The sequence below is a fragment of the Eurosta solidaginis genome, chromosome 1 (assembly GCF_040869045.1).
Source record: "Eurosta solidaginis isolate ZX-2024a chromosome 1, ASM4086904v1, whole genome shotgun sequence".
Taxonomy (NCBI): Eukaryota; Metazoa; Arthropoda; class Insecta; order Diptera; family Tephritidae; genus Eurosta; species Eurosta solidaginis.
Genome location: NC_090319.1, coordinates 152,079,675 through 152,093,625, shown reverse-complemented (window position 1 = coordinate 152,093,625; position 13,951 = coordinate 152,079,675). Strand labels below are relative to the sequence as shown.

General features: G+C 40.1%; 1 protein-coding gene and 1 pseudogene across 24 annotated transcripts in view; both read left to right on the top strand.

Moving 5' to 3' along the window:
• Positions 1–13,951, top strand: part of LOC137236879 (protein eva-1) — a 3,007,131-nt gene that overhangs the window by 1,655,559 nt on the left and 1,337,621 nt on the right. The window lies entirely within an intron of this gene.
• On the top strand, positions 5,064–8,632 carry LOC137236878 (DNA polymerase delta subunit 2-like; annotated as a pseudogene).

The window sequence follows — 13,951 nt, the reverse complement described above, 5'->3', positions numbered from 1 at the left end:
ATGCCCTCTTTTGCCCGTTTCCTACCAACTAATTATGCCCCTTATGACAATGTTTGAATGATAATTGTAATAACATAAACCAAAATATGTATATAAAAACAATAATATTATCCGATGTAATGCCGGAAAAGCTCCCCGCTCTGCAGGTGTTTGTTGTTGCTTGTGTTACCAAAGTATGCGAACAGCCCAAAAATGTACAAATGTTGTTATCAGCTTTGTGGTCGCCCAATGCCGCCGGTGGAAATTGCTATCGATGTAAAATTTTATCGTGTTTTTGCTGTTGTTGTTGCTGCTCAACTCCGCCAGTGAAAGATGTTATGTGTAAGGTTCCAAGTCCTTGTAGGTGATTCTGTTGTTGGGCGGTATGTCGCCAATATGAATAATTTGTTGTTTTTGTTGTTGGTGTGGTGCACGCCGGTAAAAATAAAAATGTAATGTAGTGCTTTTGGATGCGTGATAATTGTTGTTAGCCGGAATGCCGCCAATATAACAAAAATGGTGTAGTTGTTGTTGAGCGTTATGCCGCCAATATAAAAACGTTGTAGAGCGCTACGTTGCCAATATAAAGCAGATGCTATTGTGGTTTTTGCGGCCGTATATTGCCAATAAAAAAGGTGCTGCAGTGGTTGTTGTTGTGGTGTGCGCCACGAAATTAAAACGTAGTGTAGTGCGTGGTAGTTGTTGTTGCCGAGCGGTATGTAGCTAAAATTGACGTGCCCAGTGGTGTTTTCCAAAAGTTCCCTGGTAATATACAAAAAACGTTATTCTTCAAGAATTCCTAGTGTGGAAAACTAGTGATGTTGAATCTATATCTTTGTCTGCATTATTAATATACACACTGACACACATATGTCTGCATGTGGGCGTGTATACATGCATGCAAGTTTGCTCTTGGCTTGCTTGGAAAATTGGCTATATAGAAGCCAGCTTCCCAGTGGGCATGCCAAGTTGGAGGAAGACAAAAAAAAAAATCCAAGGGCAGTGAAAACCATCAGACTTACCTGGTTTTAGCAGTGGCGATAGCCTTTGTGGTCTAATTTATTTTTGCTGCAACGGTCAGGATCGGGAGCTAGCTGGCAAACCAGATTTGCCTGGTTCTAGCGGTCGCGAGACACTTTTCGCCGCGCACTACACAATTAAAAAGAAGCTACTTGGTTACAAAATTTAGTAAACGGGCTATTACTTCGTTTTGAGGCGCGTACTAAAAACTTGGATTATTTAAAGATTTTAACATTTTTTTTTCTTTGTTAACCACTTTCCCTTACACTCACCGGCACTGATAAAATAATACTTAGGCCCGTTGCCTAACGTTGCGCCCTTTTATAGCCACCGCCGTGGTAAGGAACGTTACCCAAAAACGGAAAATTTTGACCATTACATGACAAGCTTTCTTTTCGGCTTTCCCGTATTTTCCATCTATACAATCATGCACTCATACATTCATACGCTTACCGCTCCACAAACCGAACACCTACACAGATACATTTGGTTCGTGCCTTGACCGCTTGCACTGATGCCTTCACACTCTTATAGCCTTGCACACATACACATCCACATACATGGTCCAGACCAAAACAAACACATTGGTGCATGGCATTCATCAATGTTGCTAAGTTGTTAGCAGCATGGTGAAATTTTACTTATTATAACGACATGATGCCAAGCGCAACATCTTATTTCCGTTGCGACATTGTGTGCACTATAGGTACAATGTTGTCAATGTTAATGTTATTATGTTAATATCAGTTAATGGCAACATTCCGGCTAAGGCACGGACCTGGACACAAAACACCTAAACACATAGTCACATATACACGCTGCCACTCATTCCAGCCAGCATGAAGACAGGCTGTCGTTACAGGCTCGCAACCACCGATGGTGCCTGTACTATGGAGCGTGTGCGTAAAAGGTTTTCAACGCGGCCTGGCGAGTATCATTTCCCACGTCCAACGTGTGACCTCGACCCACGACCTACTGAAAATATATAAAGCAAAGGCGAGCATTTGGTTCAACAAACAATGCCTGGAATTGAATGTTACTCCGAAATTCGCAAAAATAACAATAAAGGCAAATACCAAATCTAGCAGGAAAACAGTTAGAAGAGCGGAAAAGGATTTTTTAAAATATGAGTTGGAAAGCTTATACTCGAAGAAGGATGAGATAAATGCCGAGTTATTATCTATCCATTTAAGATTGGCAGAACAACTACCTACGACTGCATTAATGGAATGTTTCGACCGCATTAAGACAGAGGTCGACAGGAGCACGCAAGACACATGTGCAGGGAAATCATAAAAAAGGAGGTGAAAGCACAGGAAGGACAAAAATCGAATACAGAGGAGAAAACAATAAAGAATCTACGGCATAAACTAAGGAAAAACAATATTGTCACAACGAAAGCGGACAAAGGAAACACCACTGTGCTAATCGAAAAAGAGCAATATATATCCAAAACCGAGGATCTCATAGAGGAAATGAAATGTCGTAGAATGAGAGAGGATCCCACAGATGAATACCAAAAACAAATCAAAGTTGCTATAAAAAATGCAACAAATATAGTAGATTCTAACATGGCACATAGATTGGTCCAAATGAACTCTTCGGCTCCTCCACTGGTTGCGCTACCATTAAATCCACAAGCCGGACACGCCAAAGAGGCCCATCATTAATTTTAAATCGGCACCATGCTACAAACTGTCCAAATATTTAAAAACGATATTGATAAATACTCTGGAGCTAAGGAACGAATATGCAATAGCTAACACAACAGAACTAATAGAGAGACTCGAGACCGTAGAGCTAACAAGAAACAGCAAATTGGTATCTTTTGACATAAAAGATTTATACCCATCTATACCACTATCGGAGACTTTGGACATAGTTAGCTCAACAATAGTTCATAACACAAAAAACAAAGTGAAAAGTATGCAAATCACAAATACGCTAAGAACCACTTTACGTCAAAACTATTTTCAATTCAACAATAAAATATATAGACAAACAAACGGTCTTGGAATGGGAAGCCCCACATCAGCAATTCTTATGGAAGTGTTCATGCAAAATCTGGAAGAAAAGTACATACAGGAGCTGAAGTCCAAATTAGGCGTGTCATTTTATGCTAGATACGTGGATGACATAATATGCGTTTTAACTACTAATAACGAAGAGCTTGTACTGGAGTACCTCAACAAGCAGCACGGAAATATAAAATTTACAATGGAAACCGAAAAAGACGGAGGAATCAACTATCTAGACCTCACGATAAATATTGATAAAGAAGCCAAAAGATTTAATTATGATATATATAGAAAGTCAACGGCCACCGACACAATAATACACAATACCTCAAATCACCCTCAACAGCATAAAAATGCAGCATTAAGGCACTTGGTACATAGACTTGAAAGAACACCTCTTACACAAGAGGCATATAAGAGAGAACTTGAGGTCATATATAATATCGCTGCAAACAACGGATATAAACGGATAGCACTAGTAGATAAGCTCAGAAGGACAAATGGAGAACCAAAAAGAAATAATGACAAGGAAAATAATAGCTGGACGACTATGACATATACTGGAAAAGCAACATATAAATTGGCAAACTTCCTTAAAAAATACAACATTAACACAGCATTCAAAACATCGAACAATCTAGGGCGAAAACTAAGAACTAACATTAACTCATAGGATCCATTTAGCAGCCACGGCGTATACAAGCTTACCTGCGGATGCCAGCATAGTTACATAGGACAAACAGGACGGCAAATAAGAACGAGGTTCAGAGAACATATTAGAGATTACAACAAAAAAATACGGAATCCAAACATTATACCCGAGTCTAACTTCGCGAATCACATGGTCGAGAATGAATGTTCCCCAGCAAACAGCAATAAAACAGTTAGGGTTCTTCACATACAAGAAAAGGGCCGACGTCTCAACGTAATCGAAAACATGGAAATCTACAAACAGAAAACATTCGACGGTAGAATAATAAACGAGCAGATAAACACAATTTCTGACACATTATTCGAGCCTTTAAAACTTGTTTACAGGAAACAACTTATTCACACAGGTACAACAGACAAATACACAACAACAAATAAACACAAAACAATTAACACACCAAAATAAAAAACCGACAAAGAAGGTCAAACGACTAAAATCACAGATTTCTACCTACCCCAGTCAGCCACACAAATCGATTAGTAAACCACCCTCGGTTCTGAATGAACACACATCACATACAAATAACTAAATATCGACAATACCTGCTCATATACCTACGAACTATAAATACAGGACAAACGACAACAACAGATCAGAACGAAAATCGACACTGATGATGGCACAACGCCGAAACTGGTTTGTCTCAAAACCAAATTTGACAAGGGATGACGGAAAATCGTTCCAATATACATACAAAAAAAAAAAAATAGAAATCAATGGCCCCAGGGGATCAACCTAGCCTTCCTTCGCCCAGGTAAGGCTGCGAGCGGATGAGCAGTTGCGGACTGCGGACACTGCACCTCGTTGTACTATACGTGTTGTGGATGTTTTCTACGGAGAAAAGAAAGAGAAAAAGGTTAGAAGAATTATACGTGGCTGTAATTCGGTGGCACTTATTTACGTTCATATATGTGTGGATGTATCTGCATTGTGGACATATTGTTGGCAGACCCCGGATATAACCAAACCGAAGACCGTCGGTTGGGCTAACAACCTGCCTACGGTAGTAGTCGCCGTATCACTCACCATCAGTTCGGCATATATGTCAGCGTCGAGTGTAAGCCGAATAGGTGATGGCTGACAGAACCGGGGGTCTGCCAAACGTATAAATTGGAAGGATAACGCAATTTGGGGATTTATGCTGTATGGTGGGCTCACCCTGTGATGCCGTGCCATGACGACGGCCTGTGTATGAATGCGCTTTGGTGCACCGTACTTCCCTCGCAATATGATAGTGCACCGTTTGGGTCCCTGCTGCTCTAGACGTAAATCTCGGACCAGCTGACTGTCGGCGATGGTGGTGGGCGAGCAAGGGTCGATAATTGCTCGTACTAAGTGCAGCTGACCGTGCGATTCTATACGCACAATGGCCGTGGGGGATATTGGCACGAACGGCTGCATGGTTGGCAGTGGAGCCGCATTTGGTTGTAGTCAACCCGTTCGGAAACCGGCGGTTGTGGCCCTCTCTATTGTTCGGTTACCGATTTTATGGCACACGTCCTTAACGTATGGCGCTGCCCTTTTTGTTGTCAGGTCTTCGCACATCTCCTGTTAATTTCATTTCTTTGGCTAGTCCCTCGACCTCGATTAGGGACGCTGAGGTTTTGCTTGACCTGACGCCAGTCGGTTATCTGTGGGCTCTCAATCTTATTTTCTCCTCGTTTCTCATGGCGCAATAACGACCGAAACATGCTATCCTGTAATTCTTCCTCTTCCTCCACCTGCTGCGCCCATGATTTTGTTTGCTCTGTTACATGAATCGACAGCGTGTCGTCTAAGTTCTCTTCCTCATCCTGGTGGTCTCCCTTCTTTAACTCATCTAAGTTGAGTGTCGTGTGGTGTTTTTCTTGGCACCTGTACTTGCTGGTGCAATTTCCTACGCAATGGAAGGGAGACAGACAGTTCGGACAGTATTTATGAAGCAGGATCGTAACTTCTCTTCGGGAGTCATAGCGCGGAACTATGACAAACCCCTAATTGAGTGCTGCCTCTTACACAATTGGCAGTCAACATGGTACGTAGGTTTATGAGATTTCGAAAGGTGGCTCATGATCTGTAAAGAGGGTGAACCTGGGATCATGATCGTTACTCTATCATACACTATTTATTGTTGTTTTGCATGCGATATGGAAACCCCAAGAAAAAACGGAATAATGACTCATGTCCATAGTAGGAATAAATAGCTCTCGAAATTTTAGCGGATCATGGCTTGCTGGAAAAGGCATTGTAAATAAAATTGGAAAGCGCTAAACCCATTTACTTTCCTTTTTTTGAATTTCTATACTTTCAAACGCGTGGATATGTGGTTCTTGTGCCATGGCCTTTAGCAGTACCTCATAACGCGTGAAACGCGCCACATGTGAGCTAGCCGTTAGTGCTCACTGAACACACCCATTGAAGTGATTATTATTATTGGTGCTGGCAATGCCCTCGTTTGGCATTTGACAATGAAAAATTCTTTCACTCATTGCCAGCACATGGTGTACGACGTAAAATTTATTGTTCAACTATGGAATTACGCAGTAAAACGGAATACCAAGACTTGTCCAACAAATTTCGATGGACTCATTTTTATTACCACCAATAATATTCACACCTTTAAGCTTATCTCAGGAGTATTAGGGCACCAATTACACTATAAAGAAATTATACGAATTGGGAGAAGAACAGAATGAAACTTTCATAATAATCAGAACAATTTACGAGCATATCAAGCTCACAAAGCATATTACTTAAAATTTCTGAAGATAATCAGTTAGCACCACAACCCACGCGTGAACAATATGCAGATCTGGGAAATAAATTAATTCTAGAATTGATGGTCGATATATGGCGTCGGGTGGGGTATGCGCTGCTTTCGCAAACATTGAGGATGATGGTCGTTTTGATGTTGAAGAAATATTAGTTTACGAGGCGGGACCACCAAAGCCATTACCACAAGTTGGTTATAGTATAAAAGTGGTTTTCATCTCGGGAATTGATTACTAACAGTTGTATAATTATGTGGATGCTTTAAATTTATTGGCTATGTGGTAATATATTCGGTCAAAACTCTACAGAAGTAGTGCGCGTAATTGTAGTAGGCAACTCGGTTCGCGCAATGGCAGAAGAACGACAAACAGCACTGTTCCAGCCGAAATGCAGACCTAATGAAATCTTCGAAGCATTACGCTCCTTGGACAATTGGTTTGCCTGTTGATCTAAACTTGTTCCTATTGATATAGTGCCGGGGGCATAAGATCGGGCCAGCTTCATGCTGCCGCAGCAATCATCTCACAAATTCATATTTCCTAAGGCATCGGAATGCACATCTTTCGTAGCGTCTCCAACCCGTATGCATGCGCTTTGGACGAAGTTAATATAACCGGTTGCTCAGGGCAGACTATTCACGACCTATTAAGGTAAACAATGATGGAGGAACCATTAGAGACCCTACGTAGAGCATTAATTTGGGGACAAATAGCTCCTACGGCACTAATCTGTATTCATACAAAAAATGTACTCCAATTAACATTGCGATGTCCTCGGAGAGGAGTAGGTGATCCCACTCTCGCTTTGTTTGTGAGTATTCCATAGAGTACATACGTGAGAGTACTTTCCAAAGTACTTTCACTGTAGTACTCCATGGAGCAAAGAAAGAATTATCGGAGTGAATTTAATTTGAAATGAAAGTAAATTAAGAGGGGCAATACAACTTGTATATTTTTTACTACGAATATTCTTACGTTATTTAGCATTTGCGTGAATCAAGAAACTAATATTTCTCTATACTATAGTATGTATGCATAAAACCAGTGCGCGGTTGCAATTTATCAGAGTTGTCATAGTAAAATTTTATTATCACCCTTCAAAAAACGCGAGTACTCCACAAATAATGTAAGGAATACTCCTTTGGGAGTATAGGAGTATTCCAAAACTAATCTGTATTCATACAAAAAATGTGCTCAATTAACATTGCGATGTCCTAGGAGAGGAGTAGGTGATCCCACTTGTTACGTGGCCGGCTGTTTGGATGGCGAGGAGCGGCGGCAAGCAGGTATGCTTGCGGGCCCAGGCTAGCTCGTCGTCTTGGGCGGGGTATTTCACCACCGTCCTCACCCGCAGCCACATGAACAAAAAGGGGGTTCATACCTGCATATTTTGTAAAAGAAGGGAAAGCTGAAACAAATAGAAATAAACGTGAGGGGCAGAGTTAAGAGGGGAAAAAGATGGAGGCCTGTCCTGTCAGGTGGAGTCTACCCTCCCTCTGCAGTGCAACTTGCACTGCACCGCGGGCACTGTGCTGACTCCTGTTTACCTTACAGTGCCCCCAAACCTGACTTAAGTCTGTCCGTCCGTCAATACGTCATTTCCCTATCACTCACCCTCACCTAACCTTGCCACGCTGTTACGTGGCCGGCTGTTTGGATGGCGAGGAGCGGCGGCAAGCAGGTATGCTTGCGGGCCCAGGCTAGCTCGTCGTCTTGGGCGGGGTATTTCACCACCGTCCTCACCCGTAGCCACATGAACAAAAAGGGGGTTCATACCTGCATATTTTGTAAAAGAAGGGAAAGCTGAAACAAATAGAAATAAACGTGAGGGGCAGAGTTAAGAGGGGAAAAAGATGGAGGCCTGTCCTGTCAGGTGGAGTCTACCCTCCCTCTGCAGTGCAACTTGCACTGTGCTGACTCCTGTTTACCTTACAGTGCCCCCAAACCTGACTTAAGTCTGTCCGTCCGTCAATACGTCATTTCCCTATCACTCACCCTCACCTAACCTTGCCACGCACAAGCGCAGCACCAACACCAAATATTGTCAACCTAACCCAGCATAATGAATATATTAAAATTTCATCCAAACATAATTCTTATAATTTATTTACAAAGTTCTTGGTTTACAAATTAGCAAATACCACCCTACTACTAGTTCAATGATTTATAAAAAAAAAGGAGAACTTTAACCTCAGAGTTTAATACAAAATACTGTGACAATGATTTCAAAAGGCTTAGCTACTAGGATCACTTCCAAAGTTTCTATTTACTCAAAAATAAAATTCTTAAATTTAATGCTAAACTTTATTGCTAATTAAAATTGTAAATTTAATTCAATCGATTCTGAATTCAATTCAATACAGAATACTTACGACTAATAGACCAAGTGTCTGAACTCAAATAGAAAAAAAAATTAAAACCTTTAGGGCCACCCTAATGCAATATTATTAATAGGAGCTAATTCTAAATCCTAAGGATACAAATTCAAACAAAATAAAATAAGAGGGCGAACAAAAAAATTCAAGTACCCTAATCGCTGACCTATCGCAACCGCTCAAGTAAATAAAAGATCAATTTTGTATAAAACAAAAGTAGGTCACCAAAGTAAAGCAAAAAAAACCAGCTTGGCATATTATAAACAAAAGGTGTGTATGTTTGTGGTTATGTATGTACATATATTCCTTAAGTTTAAGTTTCCTTCTTCTATTTTCTCAAGAAGATCAGGCAGCATATGTTAATATATGTACATACATTCAAATAGGTGTATTAGCAAAAATATTGTGCTCAAATTTCACTCACCCATATACTCGTACTCCAACGGCGCCGGTGCAGTTGAGTGGATGTGCTGAATTCGCTGAAATGGCAAAAATATACATACATACATACGCTCACGGTTGCCACCCTCAATCACTCAACCAGATCGCTCGCTTGCAATCTTGGTTATTGAGTGTTTTGATAGTATCAATTTTAACAGCGGGCTGATTAGATGCAAAGATTGAAAAAAAAAATGTGCATTCTATAAAAAATGTCTGTGGTGCGGAAGGCACCCTAACATGCATAATCTCGGGATGTGAGGCAAAAAAAAAAAAACAAACATATGTTAGAATTGATTTTGCCTATAATCATCAGTAGAAAAGTAAGTACAAAAAAATTGAAAATAGGGCAAAAGTTCGAAATTTAAAAATGTTGAGTTAGTACTACCGTAGGTAGCAAAAAAAAATGTGCAAAAGAAAAATGTGTATATGGTAGAAGATGGGGATATAAAAATACTAAGAAAAATTACATGTCAAACTGACGAAGAAAAATGCAAAAAAAGGAAGAAACCGGTGAAAGAAAAAGAAAAAAAAAAGTGGAGGTAAAAGTGCCACCATTGGCTTATAGACTATCGTGTAAACGTGAAAACCAAATATTATATATTTTCGAATGGGAAATGCTTGGCCCCGGAAATAGAATGCCCTCTTTTGCCCGTTTCCTACCAACTAATTATGCCCCTTATGACAATGTTTGAATGATAATTGTAATAACATAAACCAAAATATGTATATAAAAACAATAATATTATCCGATGTAATGCCGGAAAAGCTCCCCGCTCTGCAGGTGTTTGTTGTTGCTTGTGTTACCAAAGTATGCGAACAGCCCAAAAATGTACAAATGTTGTTATCAGCTTTGTGGTCGCCCAATGCCGCCGGTGGAAATTGCTATCGATGTAAAATTTTATCGTGTTTTTGCTGTTGTTGTTGCTGCTCAACTCCGCCAGTGAAAGATGTTATGTGTAAGGTTCCAAGTCCTTGTAGGTGATTCTGTTGTTGGGCGGTATGTCGCCAATATGAATAATTTGTTGTTTTTGTTGTTGGTGTGGTGCACGCCGGTAAAAATAAAAATGTAATGTAGTGCTTTTGGATGCGTGATAATTGTTGTTAGCCGGAATGCCGCCAATATAACAAAAATGGTGTAGTTGTTGTTGAGCGTTATGCCGCCAATATAAAAACGTTGTAGAGCGCTACGTTGCCAATATAAAGCAGATGCTATTGTGGTTTTTGCGGCCGTATATTGCCAATAAAAAAGGTGCTGCAGTGGTTGTTGTTGTGGTGTGCGCCACGAAATTAAAACGTAGTGTAGTGCGTGGTAGTTGTTGTTGCCGAGCGGTATGTAGCTAAAATTGACGTGCCCAGTGGTGTTTTCCAAAAGTTCCCTGGTAATATACAAAAAACGTTATTCTTCAAGAATTCCTAGTGTGGAAAACTAGTGATGTTGAATCTATATCTTTGTCTGCATTATTAATATACACACTGACACACATATGTCTGCATGTGGGCGTGTATACATGCATGCAAGTTTGCTCTTGGCTTGCTTGGAAAATTGGCTATATAGAAGCCAGCTTCCCAGTGGGCATGCCAAGTTGGAGGAAGACAAAAAAAAAAAAATCCAAGGGCAGTGAAAACCATCAGACTTACCTGGTTTTAGCAGTGGCGATAGCCTTTGTGGTCTAATTTATTTTTGCTGCAACGGTCAGGATCGGGAGCTAGCTGGCAAACCAGATTTGCCTGGTTCTAGCGGTCGCGAGACACTTTTCGCCGCGCACTACACAATTAGAAAGAAGCTACTTGGTTACAAAATTTAGTAAACGGGCTATTACTTCGTTTTGAGGCGCGTACTAAAAACTTGGATTATTTAAAGATTTTAACATTTTTTTTTCTTTGTTAACCACTTTCCCTTACACTCACTGGCACTGGTAAAATAATACTTAGGCCCGTTGCCTAACGTTGCGCCCTTTTATAGCCACCGCCGTGGTAAGGAACGTTACCCAAAAACGGAAAATTTTTACCATTACATGACAAGCTTTCTTTTCGGCTTTCCCGTATTTTCCATCTATACAATCATGCACTCATACATTCATACGCTTACCGCTCCACAAACCGAACACCTACACAGATACATTTGGTTCGTGCCTTGACCGCTTGCACTGATGCCTTCACACTCTTATAGCCTTGCACACATACACATCCACATACATGGTCCAGACCAAAACAAACACATTGGTGCATGGCATTCATCAATGTTGCTAAGTTGTTAGCAGCATGGTGAAATTTTACTTATTATAACGACATGATGCCAAGCGCAACATCTTATTTCCGTTGCGACATTGTGTGCACTATAGGTACAATGTTGTCAATGTTAATGTTATTATGTTAATATCAGTTAATGGCAACATTCCGGCTAAGGCACGGACCTGGACACAACACACCTAAACACATAGTCACATATACACGCTGCCACTCATTCCAGCCAACATGAAGACAGGCTGTCGTTACAGGCTCGCAACCACCGATGGTGCCTGTACTATGGAGCGTGTGCGTAAAAGGTTTTCAACGCGGCCTGGCGAGTATCATTTCCCACGTCCAACGTGTGACCTCGACCCACGACTCAATGCCGGGCCTATTTCTCTTCACGCCTTTAAATGTTTTTACTGATTATCTACAAACTAAATCACTGGGCTAATGCTACTACTTAAACCTATATCACAGATATTACCCTACATTTCCAATAGAAAGTAAAATTACCGATAAAAAAATAAAATAAATAAATAAAATAAGATAAAATAAAATAGAATAAAATAAAATAAAATATCACAGATGGCGGAAAAATTATTAAAAAATATCACAGATCATATGGTCAAATAGGTAAAAAAATGTAAAATAAATAAATAAATCAAATAAAAGAAAAAATAAATAAATTCAAAAATAATCAAACAAATAAAAAGGTCAAAAAAAATATATAAAAATAATTTAATAAAATAATCACATACGTCGGTAAATTAATAAATACAATACGTCAATAAATAAATAAATAACATAGAACAAAAGTACTAGCACTAAAAAAAAACATAACTATTTTGCAAAAATATCTTTAGCGTGGTATACGCCGATCTTTTTCCCACTACTATCACCAAGCTCATACATAGAATTCCCTATAGAATTAAGTACGATACATTTTACTTGTTTCGGAGCTAGCTTGGCGTTGTAGTTATCGACCTGGGAACTTTGCTTAAAGTTTCGGCGATATACCACTTGTCCAATTTGAAACCTAACATCCCTACTCCTAGTGTCATATACTTTTTGGTTTCTTTCATGGGCCAACTTCAGCTCTTTCATAATTTTGTTCCGAATTAGTTGCAGTTTATCACCTGGGGCCTCTACCTCGCAATCAACATCCTTCACCGCTGCCAACTTTCGGTATAGCTCATATGATGCAGCATGCTGTATCATAGGCATACCGAAAGTGGCGTAGTATGGCGACATGTTGATTGCTGCATGTGTAACGCTGCGGAGTGCAAATGCGGCATCACTGACGCGTAACATTGTGGCTGCGGGTGAGTTCGGTGGTGCAATACCCCGCCCAAGACAACGAGCTAGCCTGGGCCCGCAAGCATACCTGCTTGCCGCCGCTCCTCACCACCCAAACAGCCAGCCACGTTACACACTCTCGCTTTGTTTGTGAGTGTTCCATAGAGTACATACGAGAGAGTACTCTCCAAATTACTTTCACTGTAGTACTCCATGGAGCACCATAGAGGATGATATGCCAAAGTACTAAGGAGGAATTGTGTCGGAAAGAATTATCGGAGTGAATTTAATTTAAAATGGAGGTAAATGAAGAGGGGCAATACAACTTTTATATTTTTTACTACGAATATTTTTATGTTATTTAGCATTTTCGTGAAAAAGGAAACTAATATTTCTCTATACTATAGTATGTATACATAAAACCAGTGCGCGGTTGCATTTTATCAGTGTTGCCATAGTAAAATTTTATTATCAGTTATTTGTATGCAATATTTTACTTTTGGCAACTCTGTCCGATCGTCATCGTGTTGTAATCACGGTCGTTAAAAAACGAGCAATGATCGGCTGATGGTGGTCCGCAAACGCATTGCAAAGGAGTATTGTTAGAGTACTCCAACATGAAGAAAATGGAACACGTAATCCAACAATTTTTGCAGGGCAGTTATTTGTATCCAATATTTTACTTTTGGCAACGCTGTTCGATCGTCATCGTTTCGTGATCACGGTCGTTAAAAAACGAGCAATGATCGGCTGATGGTAGTCCGCAAATGCATTGCAAAGGAGTATTGTTAGAGTACTCCAACATGAAGAAAATGGAACACGTAATCCAACAATTTTTGCAGGGTGCCCACATGTATAGTTTTCTGCAAATGGTAGTTCCTTAGAAACGAGATCCACAACGGGCCTAAGGAACAAACGATGCGATTAATTTGTATCCCCAGTTTCTATGAAACGAAAAGTGTTGCTGTTGTAGATCTTGAAATGCGCAAGTGTAAGAAAATCGAGTTCAATATTGATGAGTAAATAAACTAAGTTAAATTTAAACAAGGATTATGTGCGTTTGTTAAATATATGGGGATTCGTTATATCGTTGTAAACCACTGAAGGCAGGTAAGTTCATACGCACAT